This window comes from Helianthus annuus, chromosome 8, assembly GCF_002127325.2.
Source record: "Helianthus annuus cultivar XRQ/B chromosome 8, HanXRQr2.0-SUNRISE, whole genome shotgun sequence".
NCBI lineage: Eukaryota > Viridiplantae > Streptophyta > Magnoliopsida > Asterales > Asteraceae > Helianthus > Helianthus annuus.
The window spans coordinates 746,506-759,520 of NC_035440.2; the positions used below are offsets into that span (position 1 = coordinate 746,506).

The 13,015-nt window shown below is 37.2% G+C and overlaps 1 long non-coding RNA gene across 3 annotated transcripts; it reads left to right on the top strand.

The window, feature by feature from the left end:
• The first annotated feature begins 672 nt into the window (after window positions 1-672).
• Window positions 673-3,440, top strand: LOC110871688. Of its 3 annotated transcripts, none has more exons than XR_004864541.1 (5): window positions 673-1,197; window positions 1,582-1,640; window positions 2,707-2,751; window positions 2,975-3,019; window positions 3,167-3,440. It is a non-coding gene; the product is annotated as an uncharacterized LOC110871688 (long non-coding RNA). The 3 variants fall into 3 exon arrangements; XR_002553877.2 differs by having other exon boundaries at window positions 674-1,197; window positions 1,578-1,640; XR_002553878.2 differs by lacking the exon at window positions 2,975-3,019 and having other exon boundaries at window positions 674-1,197; window positions 1,578-1,640.
• The last annotated feature ends 9,575 nt before the right edge of the window (window positions 3,441-13,015 follow it).

Here is a 13,015-nt window from a genome sequence, read left to right on the forward strand (position 1 = left end):
AACTAGTTCTATACCCGTCCGGTGGACGGGTATATTAATGGTATAATGAAGTAAGTTTGTTTTGCATTCTAAACAAAACATATATATTTAGAAAAGAGTCAAATTGTATGGAATGTTGCACAAAAAGGGTTCATATTTATATATAAATTATGTCTAGAAACCTGGCACATCAAGATTGCAAGCAATTTCAATGAATCCTATTTCATTGAATCTTTAATTGAACAACTGACTACTTAAACATTAAAATATAAATACATTATATAAACAACTACAAGTTAAAACTAAAACTTGATGCCACTTCTTTTCTAAAAAAAAGTTGATTGTTGTTATAATCGCAAGATTGTGTTGCACTTACTTCCTTTATAATACTTACATGCAATATTATCCGATTGAGAGAGATAAATATACACTAGATGCATTGAATTTTCTATCAATTTTAAACGAAGGATACAAATATGGGTTAATGTTTATAGAATAATAATTGCTTTACTTGTTACAAGGTGTGGGTTAGTGTGTAATTGACTCAAGGACATCTGAAACACTAATTCGTTTTAATTTTGATTGATACCATTTTATTTATTATTAATTAATTATTAATTATATTAGATAATAAAAATGTTTAGTGACCCAGCTAATCAAAGGAGTGAAAGGACCATGGGATGAGTTTGGGCCGAATACGAGTAACATGATGATCCGGTGATAAGAACACGGATCTTGGTGGGCTAGGTCAGCCATATACGGATGAATGAATGGGCACCCCCTCCTTTGTTCTTTTTCTCTCGCCGCTTTAACGCTAGGGTTTGTTTCATTTTTCTGTTCACCATTCATCTCTCGAACCATTCACTTTCTCTATCAATTCTTCCCCAAATGATTAGGGTTTGGTCTCTACCATGCTTCGGTCGTCCTTTAACCGGTGTACAATTGACTTTCTCCGGTTGAATGTTTGTTATACAACCGGTGGTCGATGTACTCGGTTGAATCGCCTACTGCATGATCATTTTTCTGCCTTTTTTAAATGTTCCGCCTAAGGAGGCAATGTTTGCTCACAACTGATGTAGGTTTAGTCAAAGAATCCAACTGAAGTTCTAGCAACTCCAGCCTGTGGATGCTTGATATCGATCTTCGACGCAACAGTTGATTATCTTAAATGACGGCAGCCCGCTGGCGGTGGGAGTCACGTTGTTTTACTTATGAACGGTGCATCTTTATTTAATTAATTATCAATGTCCATATTCCAATTTTTAGTGCAAGCTTTCTTTTGTATTTTTCGTCGTTTTTTCGTAGCCGAAATTGATAATAAAGTCAACAAATTATTATTGAGTCTGGATGGTTTTATTATTATTGAGTCCCGATGTTTAGATCGTCTTTGTTTGTATGTTATTATTGATTGACGCAGGAATGTTTGCTTACTTGAACTGCTTGTATACTTGTTTAGTTGTTTTTAGTTGGTATAATTGCTTGCTACTTTAACACTTAGGTTAGTATAAATGATTCAAATTTTTGTTCTTGCCATTGATACTATTGTCTTTGAACTGACACTTTAATGTCTCATGTTCTTTTTTTCATGTATAACAAAGCCAGGAGGCCCAAATGGATCAACTGCGAATTCATGGAAAAGTAGAAGCATGGATTAAACATTTGTGAGTTCTCAATGCTTCAAATGACACTTATTAATTTACTATTTGAATTTTGGTTATTGTTGATTAGGCAATAAATGTTATGTTTGGCATTTCTTTGAATATTGTTCAATAATATTTATCTATAATGTGGATTTACAGATTATATTGAGTATTTTGTTGTCTTACTTGGACCGAAGGAGTTTAGCTTAGAGATTTCTCAATGGAACAAATTTTGTTCCATAAAGTAAAATTATAAGTTGTGCTATTGTTTTAATTAAGCTTTTGTTGTTCATACATATCCTTTTACCTTTGATGTTTAAAATGTGTCAAACTCTCAATCCTCTTTGCATAGAAATGTTGAATGTTATTTACATTAGGAAAACCTTTTAATAAATGTTTTGGTTGTATGTATTATTGTTTAAATTTTGTGAACATTTATATATTTTTCACATAAGCAAAACTAATATATGAAGCTATTTTCTCTATATATTAATGTTTTTGGGTTAAATTTAATTCTTTATTATAATAAAAAACTACTTTTTTCCACTTATCTATCAAACTATATTGCTAATAACACTCACTAGGCTATGTTACAACTTTTTCCACTACCAACTCCTACACTATTTGCTTTTATTTTTAAAACTTTTTTAACTACTTAGATCTCATGTTTAATACCAATGCTCGAAGAAAGTGTAAACTAAATGAAGAAGGTACAATATGAATTTAACCTTACCTTACCTTCGGTTCATCATGATCCACCGTAATCTTTTCATTATGTGTACATTCAAACACACAAATGTACCTAGGTTTACCTTTGGTTCATCATGTTTCATCATCAGATTCTTATCCTTTTTACACCAAATACAAAAGGTTTTTATTATTTTATTACAATTTTATGATGAAACTACAAACTCAAAGAAAGTAATTAAATTCGATTTTACCTTTGGTTTATCATGATTCACCTTCATCCTCTGATCCTGTTCACATCAAAAACAGAAAAAATGTTTTTTTTAACTACATCCATAAAAGAAATAAAAAAAGTCTAAATGTATCTGGGTTCACCTTTACTTCACCGCTGTGTTTGCAGGTTTTGAGAGGAGACGGCAACTGCGTGTCTTGAGAACAGAATAAGGTACTGCTTTCTTTCAAGCCCCAATATATAAACATGTTTATGTAATAACTGCTTCCGACAGTTTCCATAATTTTTAGAGCCTTTTAAACTGTTTGAAACTATCCAATGAAGTTTTAAATTCAGTTATTGACGCTTTTTAAATTAGAACGTGGCTTTTTTTTGGAGATTTTTAACACCCTGTAATCTTAAATTTTTAAATTTTTTTATTTTTTTGAATGACCAGGTCAAATCGGAAACTGTGAGCCTAAGCCTCCAAATCGGTTTTAAGGTTTAAACTTAAAACTTAAATAACTTCTTATTTACAATATTTATCAATGAGTTTGAAAATCGTTAGAATTCTCTTAAAAATTATGTAGCTAAGAAACTGGTTTTACATCTTGATTTATTAACAGTTTTATGTTATTTATTTCTGCAGGTTCTAAAATTCACATTTTTTTGTTTACTGTTTTAAAATTCACGTTTTTTGTTTACAGGTGTAAATTTGTTCAAATAGATATTTGTAATCTTATGGTTTATGTTTCCAATTAAATTTCCACTTGTTTAGGTCAGTTATTTTATGTGGATTGTGGGCTTTATGTTTGTATTTAAAACATACGTTATGTTATAGATCGTGGGGTATATTTTTTCCCAAAATTTAGGATGAGAAAGTCAAAGTGAGAACCAAAAAAACCTCCCCATGTTTTTCTGAATTATAAGGGTCAGGATTTCATTTCATTTTCATCCAATGGTTAAGATTGCAAGTTATTCCCATTGACTTTAATGGGAACATAAGAATATATAATTTGCTTCATCATAATAAGTTTGACTATAAGCTTATACAAACTTCAACCATCACTAGTGGTTTCTTAAAGTTTTCTTTTGACTTTTTAATAAATTTGTTTCACACAATTATAACCAGATTTCTAATTACCCATTAGCGTAACATAAACTTTCTTTGATCTTATAAAGTCACTAGTTTTCATCAACGTGGCAAATTTATAATAATTTTTATTTTTTAAAGAAATTAATAAGTGACATAAATGGAATTGATCATTGGGTAAATTTCAGATGTTTAATATGTGTAATTAGATGTTTTTGTGTGATTTTGGATGTGGAACATGTTTAGTGTTTACTTTGCGTGTTTGTGACTTTTAGGTCTGAAGGTGTTATAGATGCAGCGTATGAGATGCATCTGGATGAAAGTTGGAATGTTGTAAGTGTCAAGCATTTAATGACCGAGCAAAAACATAATTTCTGGCTTCGGCATAGTCCACGGTGATTTTGGGTGTAACTTACAGCTGTGGCGTAGAGGTCAGCGTAGGGCGTAAGACAGAAGACTAGGGGTGTAGAGGCTTCATGATGGCGTAGACTATGCCAACGTTGGATGTAGTCTACGCCAACATTCTAAACTTAGTATAAAAAAATAAAAACTAACAATTCAATTTAAAAGTAAAATTAGTTGAAAGAAATTATATAAATGCGTTATGCATATTTTATAGTTATCTACCTGTTTTTCACTCTTTCTTCACATTCTCACCTATTTATGTACGAGTCCACTGTTTGAGTAATTGGCCCCTCATCATTAAGCGATAGAAAAATCAAGACATCACCTCCATTGCCAAAATTCAAATCCTAGAATCTGATTCATACAATTTAGGGAAATTGTTTGTGATTCTTCTATCTATTTTCAATGTCGCCCTTTTGAAATATTTTTTTTCCTGGACAACATTGTATATTATTAGATTATATTCATCAATAATCACGGGTAAATAAACAAGAAGAGAGAGATCAAAGTGAAAATCTTACATAATATAGTTGTAAGGTTGGGTGAAATCGATAAAAAAAATATATTTTTTTATTAAAGATTGGATTGTAACAGTGGATGTCTATGTTATAAAAAAAAGTCACTTTTAAAAATGTCAGAACATAGTTTCAAGAATGAGACAATAAGTTTTGAAGGATTGAGACAATAAGTTTTGAAGGATTGAATATTTGCTTGCTACGAATGTTTGTATTCATACAAGGTTCCATCCAACTGTTGGATATTTATATCCGGTTCGATAAGTCAACGCTGCCGACCGGGTCTTGACCCGTAAGAGTTACACCGTGGTCAACGAACTAAAAATCCACTTAACTAATAACTGGTAATTACGAACGATACGCGGGTATTGAACGGAGAGACGGGTACATGGGCCGGGTGACACGGGTATTCTCACCCACCGCCACTTGTCACTTGCCACCCTTTTTGGCCAATAGAAATACATGCAACTTTGCCACCCTTTTTGGCCAATAGAATTACATGCAATTTTGCATGATTGACACTTGGCTAACATACATGAATGTCCATGTTCTATATAAGTGGGTCTTGTATTTGGTGGAAGATGCAAAGAGAAGATTAAAAACCTCTCTCAACTCACACACCCAAACCGGTCACCACCGCCCGCCGCCGCCGCTCTCCGCCGGTCGCCGCCGCCCGCCGCCGGCCACCACCGCCGAGACCCGGCTCACATTCGCGTATCTCTCGCTCGTGTAACTAGCATTCGATCGTTGAACCTCGGTGTCTCAACCGGTTATTTACTAACCGAAAGTATATCTAAACCCCCTATGGTTGATGTTCTATTTCGTGTTTGCATGTTGGTGACCTTGTTCCATTACGGGTAATCCTTGGTATAAAAGTGTTTACGTTAATTTTGTTACATTCGCTTCCGTTGCCAAAATGTGTATATATATTTTTTTTAACTAGTTAAAGTTTATTTTGAATAACCTATTTCTAGATGCACTCTTTTGTCAAAAATGTTTTGACTAAATCCTTGTGACAAAATAAACACATATTTAATATGAACCGGGTTCATAAAATAAAACTAAAATATATACCACGGATTTCCTTCAGTGGTATCAGAGCCGATGCTCACCACATGCAAATCAAAACCGGTCTTTTTTTTTACCGGAATAATAAATCACAAACTTTAAAAGTCTAAAGTTTTTGATTTATTTTTATCTTTGGGCTATATATATTTTTGGTCATATTTTAGTTGTTAGTTTTTTTTTGTTGACCAAAATTGCCCAATTTTTTTTTTTGGTTGTGTTGAATATGTAAATCGGGCCCGACCTTGTGGTTGTGTTTATATTTGGTTTTGTTCATGGTTTTGGCCCATTTTGCGGCTCAAAGTTGTAATAGATTAGTTTATGGTTTTGGCCCGCTTTGTGGTTCAAAGTTGTAATAGATAAGGCTCTTTGTCTTTGTTATATTTACTTGTTAAATATTGTTGAACCGAAGACCCGAAGCAAGACCGAATGCCAAGAGGAGTCTTGGAGTTAGTGGGAGTCGCTCAAGACAACAAGATGCACTCAAGTCCATCCTTGTGGTTGTTTTGTGTTTTGTGACCGTGACCCCTTTGATCTTGCTAATTGGCTCTAGCAAGATCATAATCATGCCCATATGATTTACATATTCATTTTTGCTATTATGGTTGCCTTTTGATAAATGTTATCACACTTCAACTTAATACCAAAATGTATTCTTAAAAGTTTTTTAAAAGAAATCGGAAAAAGCAAGTTCTATCAACTTGGATATTTTTTTTATAACCACTAGAGTTTTATAACATGTTTTTTTTTTCACATCTTTAAAACTCATAAACTTAATAGTTTTCACTATTAACTTTAATTGGTTATTCCAAGTCGCGACAAACTTAGTTTTATAGGTTATCTAAAACTAATTGTCCCGAGAGGTGAAAGGGTCTTTTTGGTTATGTCGCAAATATAATATTTAGATTAAAACCGACTATAACGACCCTATTTGGTAAAAATTAAAATCAATAGTCTATGCCATCCTACTACTAGTAACACTTGGGGCATAATGCGAACCATCAGTGTTGGAGCCACAGCACGACACTTGGTGTCCAGTTTATCCTTCCAAGGTGCAAGGGTTCCGTCGACACATCCGGCCCTTCCACATGTGACCGTTTTAGGACGACTATTACTTTTCTTCTCGTGTTGCGTGCCCCAGCCGTCTCGAGAACAAAAGTGGCATAGATGAGGCCAAACGTATCAATGCAAGGACAAAAGATTGTCCTCGCAGCCTCATAAACCCCGGGAGTTGTGCTTTTCTCACAATTGACAATCGTTGTCAGTCCGCTTGAACCTCTTGCTAATGTTGCATGCCCCAGCTGCCTTTAGAAAGAGCTTCTAACCTCGTCTCACCTCACTAAATAAGGAAATACATTGAAAATACTAATTAAATAATTTTTGCTTAACAGATGTCATCTGAAAACAACTCCTCTTTTGCTCTCAAGTCCATACTTGAGAAAGACAAGCTGAATAACACCAATTCTCTTGAGTGGCACCGCAACTTGAGAATCGTTCTCAAGATGGCAAAAAGGCTTTATGTTTTGGAAACCCCGATCCCAACCGCACCCGAAAACAACGCTGTGGTTGCGAAGAAGGCTTTCGACAAACATAAAGAAGATGCCATGGAAGTTGCTTGCCTCATGCAAGCCACCATGTCTCCAGATCTTCAGAAGAATATGGAAGACATGAATGCCTTCGATATGATTGAACAACTCAAGGGCATGTTTCAGAAACAAGCCCGTCAGGAACGCTATGACACCATGAAACAGCTCATAAGCTGTAAAATGCAAGAGGGTTCCTCAGTTAGTGCTCATGTCCTCAAGATGAAAGGCTACATCGACCAACTAAACAAACTTGGTTATCCTCTCCAAGATGAGATGGCTGTTGACTTCATTCTCAACTCTCTTTTCAGTCACTATGATCAATTTGTTATGAACTTTAACATGAATGACTGGGTAAAGACAGTGCCAGAGCTACATGGGATGCTCAAAACGGCAGAGATGAACATTTCCAACAAAGTAAGCCAAGTGTTAATGGTTCGATCTGGTGGTGTTAAAAAGCCCAAAACAAAGAAGAAAAGTTATAACAGCAAAAACAAAGGAAAGGCTCCTGTTGCTGCCAAACCTGCCACCAACAAGAGCAAGCAAGCTGTGAAAGCCCCTCTTCCAGAAGAGCGGCAATGCTATGAGTGTAACAAGATGGGGCACTGGAAACGTAACTGCCCCGAGTATCTTGCCAAGCTCAAAGTGAAGAAGGCTAATGGAGAAGGCACTTCTTCAGGTATTCTAATATATGTTATCGAACTTTTCACTGTTTCAAGCAACACATGGGTATTTGATACCGGGTGTGGTTATCACATCATTAATGTCTTGCAGGAGCCTGAGAAGTGGAAGAAACTGAAGCCGGGAGACATGGAGCTCATTGTTGGCGATGGGAAAAGAGTCCCAGTTCTGGCAACTGGCACATTTAATCTTACATGTCCTTCTGGTCTTATCGTTGTTTTGAACAATTGTCTTTATGCACCTGGTTTAACCAGAAACATCATTTCAGTTTCGTTGCTTTATGAACAAGGATTTAGATATGTTTTTAATGGTATTGCTATTTCTGCTTATCTAAATGGTATTTACTATTTTGAGGCTAAACCTCGAAACGGTATCTATGAAATTAATGTTCAGCCTAGCAGTAACATATATCACCTTTCTAAATGTCAGAAAAATGGTACTAGTGATTCATTCCTATGGCATTGTAGACTTGGCCATATAAGCAAGGCACGCGTAAAATGGCTCCAATCTGAGGGGATTCTTGAATCCACCGGAACGGACTCATTTGATGATTGCGAGTCTTGCTTAGCTGGCAAACTCACCAAGGATCCCTTCACCCATGTTGGTGAACGAGCTAGCGATCTACTAGGACTCATACACTCAGATGTATGTGGTCCTTTTAGAACCATGACTAGGAATCACGAGAGATACTTCGTTACGTTCATCGATGACTATAGTCGATATGCTTATGTCTATCTCATGAAGCATAAGCATGAAACTTTTGAAAAGTTCAAAGAGTTTCAAAACGAAGTTGAAAACCAACTTAATAGACAGATTAAAATGCTTCGCTCAGATCGAGGCGGTGAATACCTCAGCTTGGAATTTCTCGATCATCTAAAGGAACGTGGAATAGTTTCACAACCCACTCCACCAGGCACACCCCAACTTAATGGCGTGTGTGAAAGGAGAAATCGAACCTTACTAAATATGATTCGATCGATGATGTGTAGAACAAATCTACCACACTCCTTTTGGGGTTTTGCTCTTATGACTGCTGCTCGACTCGTAAATCTAGCGCCGACCAAAAAGGTAAACAAAACTCCATATGAGATATGGCATGGGCATAAGCCGAATTTGAGTTACCTAAGAGTATGGGGGTGTGATGCTTACATCACAAGTGACTCTGATGACAAGCTCGACCCTCGAGGCGAAAAGGTTGTTTTCGTCGGATACTATAACCAATGCGGTTATTACTTCTACCATCCTGATGCAAATACGATATCCATCAAAAGGAAGGCTAAAAGGTTCCTTGAAGATGAACTTCTTAGTCGAGGAACTGGAAGTAACTTAGTAGATCTTGAAGAAGTCCAAGGACTACAAGCAACCGTTGACGAGGTCGGAACGTCTGAACCACAACAAATTGTTGATACCGAATCGGACCCGAACACAAGCCTTCGCAGGAGCATCAGGACTCGTAAAGAACCCGATAGATACCTTTGGTATGTTGAGGGTTCTGAAGTCCTGACAGTAGCCGAGTCTGATGACGAGCCTACTAGTTACAAATCTGCTATTTCTAATCCAGATTCTGCGAAATGGCTAGAGGCCATGAAAGCCGAGATGCAATCCATGCGTGACAATCAAGTCTGGGACTTGGTTGAGCTACCCCCGAATCTCGGGCAGTAGGGAGCAAATGGGTTTTCAAGAGAAAAACTGACATGCATGGAAATATACAAACCTATAAAGCACGGCTAGTAGCGAAAGGTTTCACTCAAACTCAAGGTATTGACTATGATGAAACCTTCTCACCCGTTGCTATGATCAAATCGATCAGGATATTACTTGTCATAGCTGCGTACTATGATTACGAAATTTGGCAAATGGATGTTAAGACCGCCTTTCTTAATGGACATCTTTCCGAAGATGTTTATATGGTTCAACCTGACGGTTTTATCGATCCAAAATATCCTAATAGGGTATGCAAGCTAAACAAGTCCATTTATGGACTCAAGCAAGCATCTCGGAGCTGGAATCTTCGTTTTGACCAGAAAGTCAAAGAGTTTGGCTTTGTCAAGAACGAAGATGAACCTTGTGTTTACAGAAAGGCTAGTGGGAGTGCTATATCATTTCTCATCTTGTATGTGGATGATATATTGATCATTGGAAACAACATCCCCATGCTTAAGGAAATTAAACATTGGTTGGGATCTTGTTTTGCAATGAAGGATCTTGGAGAAGCTGCTTACATTCTAGGAATCAAGATCTATAGGAATAGATCTAAGCGACTTCTTGGGCTAACTCAGAGCACATACATAGATCAAGTAATGAAACGCTTCAAGATGGAAAACTCCAAGAAAGGAGGTGTTCCAATGACTAAAGGAACCGTTTTGGACAAATCACAAGCTCCCTCTGAGGACCGAGAGATAAAGCAAATGGAAGGAGTTCCATATGCTTCAGCGATTGGTTCTATCATGTATGCTATGGTATGTACTCGACCAGACGTCTCGTATGCTTTGAGCATGACCAGCCGTTACCAGCAGAACCCTGGGGTTGCCCACTGGACTGCAGTTAAGAACATCCTTAAGTACTTGAGAAGGACAAAAGATATGTTCTTGATATTTGGAGGAGTCAATGAGGAGCTCACTGTAAAATGTTACACTGATGCTAGTTTTCAAACTGATCGAGATACCTCTCGCTCACAAACGGGTTTCGTGTTCACTCTCAACGGAGGAGCTGTCTCATGGAAAAGCTCCAAGCAGAGTGTTGTAGCTGATTCTACCACGGAATCTGAGTACATTGCCGCATCAGATGCCGCAAAGGAAGCTGCTTGGATGAAGAAGTTCATAACCGATCTCGATGTGGTTCCAAGTATCATGAAACCCATCCAGATATTTTGTGATAACACAGGTGCTATTGCTCAAGCCAAGGAGCCTAGATCACATCACAAAGCCAAGCACATTTTGAGAAAATTTCACTACATACCTGAGATTGTGGAACGTGGAGACATCGTTATAAGCAAAATTGACACAGATCAAAACTTAGCTGACCCATTTACTAAGCCAATGACTCAAGAGAAACATGACCGTCATATGGATGCTATTGGGCTTAGATTAGCTAGTGAAATGTTTTGATTTAGTATTTGGATGTACGAACATCAAACAGTTGTATTCCTGTATTCATTTTGATTTACTAGTTAAATGCAATTCTTGAATCCTACAACTGTGTTCGATTTTGATACGTTTAATCCGTGAATCTTGTATTCTAAATTATCCATAGTCGATCAAACTCATGGGAACGACTCTGAATTAAGACTATTCTGATTTTGGACTCAAGGAATTGACTTCCAAATTCACAGGCTTCATTATGAATGATGCTGGATGTAACTCGCATCAAATCATCTTCATGGATCTTAGTCATAAGATGTTTTGATTTGGGCATACTCATTTAGTATCCTCTGACCTGAGATACATACTAGAACTTCCGTTTACTAAAGACTATTCTTTGATCAGTGTCAATCGCTGTCGCGTAACTGCCAGTCATAAAGGCATTGGTTGGGAGTGGTTCTGAAGTTCAGTGGGAGTTGTATGTAGTCAAGATGGGATTCTGTACTCTTACATTATATGTAACAGTTAGACATCTGGGCGCCCTCGTTGATTCAAACTGGTGAAGTGTAAGGCCTTACCCAAACTTACTGTGTGTTTGATTGGACCACTTTGATTCTTGAACGAGAACGATAATGATTGAACGCCATATGAGATTGAATCTGATCCATGTCTCATTGTTCAATTGATGTCTTTTACAGAAGGGATAGATGACAACGATTGCCATAAGTCTATTGTCTTCAAGTAGCAAGCCATTGCTAAAGGGAAGATACATTGGTTAGTGACTTTAAAGTGTCATGACCTGTTGGGGGCAGCCATGTGTAGCTAGAGCACCGCTGGCTGTCTGCGTTGAGATCTTATCAGAGACCGTCCAAGTGGGAGCTGTTGGATATTTATGTCCGGTTCGATAAGTCAACGCTGCCGACCGGGTCTTGACCCGTAAGAGTTACACCGTGGTCAACGAACTAAAAATCCACTTAACTAATAACTGGTAATTACGAACAATATGCGGGTATTGAACGGAGAGACGGGTACATGGGCCGGGTGACACGGGTATTCTCACCCACCGCCACTTGTCACTTGCCACCCTTTTTGGCCAATAGAAATACATGCAACTTTGCCACCCTTTTTGGCCAATAGAATTACATGCAATTTTGCATGATTGACACTTGGCTAACATACATGAATGTCCATGTTCTATATAAGTGGGTCTTGTATTTGGTGGAAGATGCAAAGAGAAGATTAAAAACCTCTCTCAACTCACACACCCAAACCGGTCACCACCGCCCGCCGCCGCCGCTCTCCGCCGGTCGCCGCCGCCCGCCGCCGGCCACCACCGCCGAGACCCGGCTCACATTCGCGTATCTCTCGCTCGTGTAACTAGCATTCGATCGTTGAACTTCGGTGTCTCAACCGGTTATTTACTAACCGAAAGTATATCTAAACCCCCTATGGTTGATGTTCTATTTCGTGTTTGCATGTTGGTGACCTTGTTCCATTACGGGTAATCCTTGGTATAAAAGTGTTTACGTTAATTTTGTTACATTCGCTTCCGTTGCCAAAATGTGTATATATTTTTTTTTAACTAGTTAAAGTTTATTTTGAATAACCTATTTCTAGATGCACTCTTTTGTCAAAAATGTTTTGACTAAATCCTTGTGACAAAATAAACACATATTTAATATGAACCGGGTTCATAAAATAAAACTAAAATATATACCACGGATTTCCTTCACCAACATGCCATACTTTGTTGGGGATGAGATATATATATCAGATTATGGGCAACTACACTTTCATAAACCTTTATTATAGACATGTATTTGAAAACTCTTTTCGTGACTAGTTGCATATATATAATCAGTAACTCGATATTCTTTCGAGCTTGAGCTTATAACTTAACATATAGTGTCATGCTATTTGAGGCACGCTTGCGCCCACGTCATGAAGACATTCATCTAACTTTTTGTTCACCGTCCATATTTTATTCAAACATGTAAATTAACAATGTCTTATTGATTTTGTTTTCAAATGAATGAAAGATTCGTCCTAATAAAAATCTTGCATCGTTTTTCAACG